The sequence below is a fragment of the Crocuta crocuta genome, unplaced genomic scaffold (genome assembly GCF_008692635.1).
Source record: "Crocuta crocuta isolate KB4526 unplaced genomic scaffold, BGI_CrCroc_1.0 scaffold348, whole genome shotgun sequence".
Lineage (NCBI taxonomy): Eukaryota > Metazoa > Chordata > Mammalia > Carnivora > Hyaenidae > Crocuta > Crocuta crocuta.
Window position 1 is genome coordinate 420,276 of NW_027529573.1, and position 3,737 is coordinate 424,012.

The following is a 3,737-nucleotide window of genomic DNA, read 5'->3' on the forward strand; positions in this document are numbered from 1 at the left end:
TGTGCAAATAAAATATGTGTGTGTGATTTTATAAAGAATTTAACTCAAAATTGATTTAATCTAAATGCTCATATCGTTGTGAATATTCAGGTACAGTCACTAATATGCTTTTCCCACACCTGTGCCTATGGCAAAGAGAACATGAATGGAAATTGTGACGAATAACATGGGTGGGACTACAGTGGAAAAGGAATGTCTTCTCTTCTTGTTCCAATAGGAATCCATGAACTTTTATGAAAATGGCTTCATTTCTTCTTCCTCTTATTTATTTATTTATTTACTTATAAGTTTTGGACTCAGCATCTGTTCTTGCAGGAAGGGAAGCCCACAACTTTGCCCAATGAAACCCCTTGCGTGGCTTGTTCCTATGAACTTCACAGCTGTCTCAGCAATGGAATTACCCAAGCAGACACAGCTTCCAGGATGGAGGGTTTAGGGGTCAGACTCATCTCTTGTGTAGGCAGAGCCATAGTCCTCGTGCCTTGTGTCCAGCATGTTCAGGATAGAGCAATAGTTCATACAGTCACCCATCACTAAAGGAATGAATTTCTATTCCCCTAGGTCATCTGCATAGAGTTTACTGTCAAAGGTCTCACATGTGAGTAGAGGAGAGGGGAAGATAAGGGGGACTGTGTCTCTGAGGTCACAGGCCCTGTGGCTCTGGGTTGGGACTGAAGACTTCCTAGATGTCCAGCCAGACGGAGGTGTCACTGGGGAGACTGACTGAGTGACAGCCAGCCCTGAGAGGACAAGGAGGTTGTATCTCATGTGTCAATGGGCCTTGACCTCGATGGGAGCAGCACTGGGTCTGCTTTCCCAGAATCAGGCTATTGGTTGGTTTCAGGCACTGACTGGAGCCCAGTGATGGTCAAGGTCTGAGCTACCTGTGGACACAGAGACTCTGTCTGGGATTCCTGAACATCAGCCTTGTCCCAGGAAAGCAGGTATTTAGGACACGTCCTGGTTGCCCTGTGATAGGACCCCAGTTACACTCGATGTCACCAGTTGTTTCCTGCTGATGCAGATTCTGCCTTTTGGAGATTGTGACACTTGAGACAGCTGAGTGAGCACAGTCTGGCCCTGACTTCTGGAGGAAAAGAGAAGCCCAGAACATGCAGAGTCCAGGACGGTGTTCAGTCCGAAAGGGGAGAGGCGTGTGTGTGTGTGTGTGTATGTGTGTGTGTGTGTGTGTGTGTCCCAAAATGAGGTTAGGAGGCTCCTTATCCTTCATATGGCATTTAAACACCTTAAAGAATGGTTCTCTGGAAAACCTACCCATGAAGCTTATTCTCTTTAATAATATCTAGAGTCCTGGATCCTGAATTTAAATGTAAGCATGTTAAGATTTATATTGATATAAATATTATAAATAAAACATTAAATGAGACCTCATACCATAATATAAATTGATATGCTATTTCCAGTGTGATTAATTCCAAAAGTATAAGCTGGGTTTCATATTGAGAAATATGTTAATATTGACACCATATTACTACATCAAAAGATATGTTCACATTGTCCCAATTGGTCTTCAAAGAGCCTTTGAGCAAATTTAACACTAAATACTAATAAAAAGCTACAGAAAAATCAAACAGATACATTTATAATGTGGTAATGCACACTTGTGTTGTAGTCCTGAGGCCAGGATCTGAGTTCATGGAGAAGTGAACAGGATCATAGCAGTAAACATTTATGTGTATATTCTTGTGCAGACACAAGCAATTCATTTCGGGAAATACTTAAGAGTATGCTTTCTGTACTTTATCATATAAGAATTGGTTTAACTTTGTAAGAAACTGATAAGTGACCTTCCAAAGTGACTGGGCATTTTGCATTTCCATCAGCAATGAAGGTCACCAGTAATGCCCCACATCCTGGGAAGCATCTCATGTTGTCACATTGTTAGCCATGCTAATAAGAGTCTACTGGTGCCTCATTACTTCAATTTGTAATCACCAATGACATACTATGTTGAGCATTTTTTTCACAGGTTTATCAGCCATTTGTGTATCTTCCTTGGTACAGGAAGTAAGTACATTCACTTACACTTCCTGTAAGTGAATGAAGGGCTCTGTCTCAGTTCCCCTCCGTTCTCCTCTGTCCTCCAGGAGGAGCTTGATCATAGTTATAAGAAAATTTTTCAGAGAGGCTGACCTCACTACCCAGAGTGTTTGACTTCTCCTGGAGAGGAGCCTCCTAAGGGAACGGGAGGAGTCCCCAGCACTCCCAGGATGAAGCTGGGAGAACACAGGCTTGATGGCAGTGCTGAGGGTTGATGTGTCCCCTACATGAAGGAAAGTGCAATGACAAGACAGTGGTCCTGGTGGAGGGAAAAGGTACTGTCAGAGGGCAGGAGGGAGAGCAGGCACAGGTGTCTCTCTGACGGGAACTCTGGATGGAACAAGTGAGGGAACAGGAGCTGCCCTCTGTGTGATGTTAGTCATGAGAGCCAGAGTGAGGGACACCTGGTCTTGGGTTTTCTCCCAGGACTCCAGACACTTAGACCCAGGAAGTGGCCCCAGGGTACCAGTTCCAGCCCTGTCCTATGTCCCTGTGAGAGGACCCCCCAAGCTTCCCCACTGAGGTCACCAGATCCCTCAAGGCCCAACTTTCGGCACAACAGAAACCTGTTTCCCAAGCCCAGGGCTTTCCTGGAAAAGGCAGAACTGATGGACCCCTTCCTGTGTGATATCACAGATCCTACCGAGGACAGGTGTGAGCATCAAGGTCTCCTAAGCAGGATGTTCACCTTTTACAGAATGGAATTTTCTGCACTCTAGAACATTGTCTAACTCAGGATTTGTGAAAGACCCCACAAATATTTAGAAGTAATCGAAACTGACATTTTGGAAGTATGGGTTGTGACATTTATCATATAACTTTGTGAATGAGTTCAAGATCATTATATATCATTGCTATTAATAAGAGGGGTGCTGGCATCAGGCAAACCCAAGTTCACATGTGTCAATTTCTACTTCTTTAACACGGAGTGAGTGAGTGAGTGAGTGAGTGAGTGAGTGTGTTTAATACTTAGCACTCTGGCATACAGTAGGCACTTTACATGGGTTAACTGTCCCATGGATAGAACTCTTAACCATGTTTATGTTATGGCTGCTCACAACTTAAGAAGCACTATGTGGCACTTGAAAAATATACTCAAATAAATTCGTCTTTGGGGAAAAGCACACGTGGCAATATGAAACCACTTTATGCCACTAGGATGGCCAAAGGTAAAAAGACCTATAATTACAAGTTCTGGCTGGAAAGTGAAGAAAGAAATGGAGCCCACATACAGCCTTGCTAAAAATGTCACCATGCAGTTACTTTGGCAAAAAAATGGGAAATTTCTTAAAAAGTGTGTCTTAGATGTACACATGACCCAGAAAGTCTACTTAGTTTCACACCCGAGATGAATAAAAACATATGTAAACACAGAAACATGTAGAGGGATGTTTATGGTAGCAATATGATTCATTGTATCTTTTGTAGAGTTCATGTTTGTGGTGGTGTCTCTGGTATCATTGTTCCTTGCAACCTTTCCTTCCGAGCATCCCCCTCAGGATTTCTTGTAGGGCTGGCTTAGTGGTGGCAAATTCTTTCAATTTCTGTTTATTTGGAAAGGTTTTTATCTCTCCTTCTATTTTGAATGACAGGCTTGCTGGATAGAGGATTCTTGGCTGCATATTTTTACTGTTCATCACCTTGAAGATCTCCTGCCATTCCTTTCTGGCCTGCCA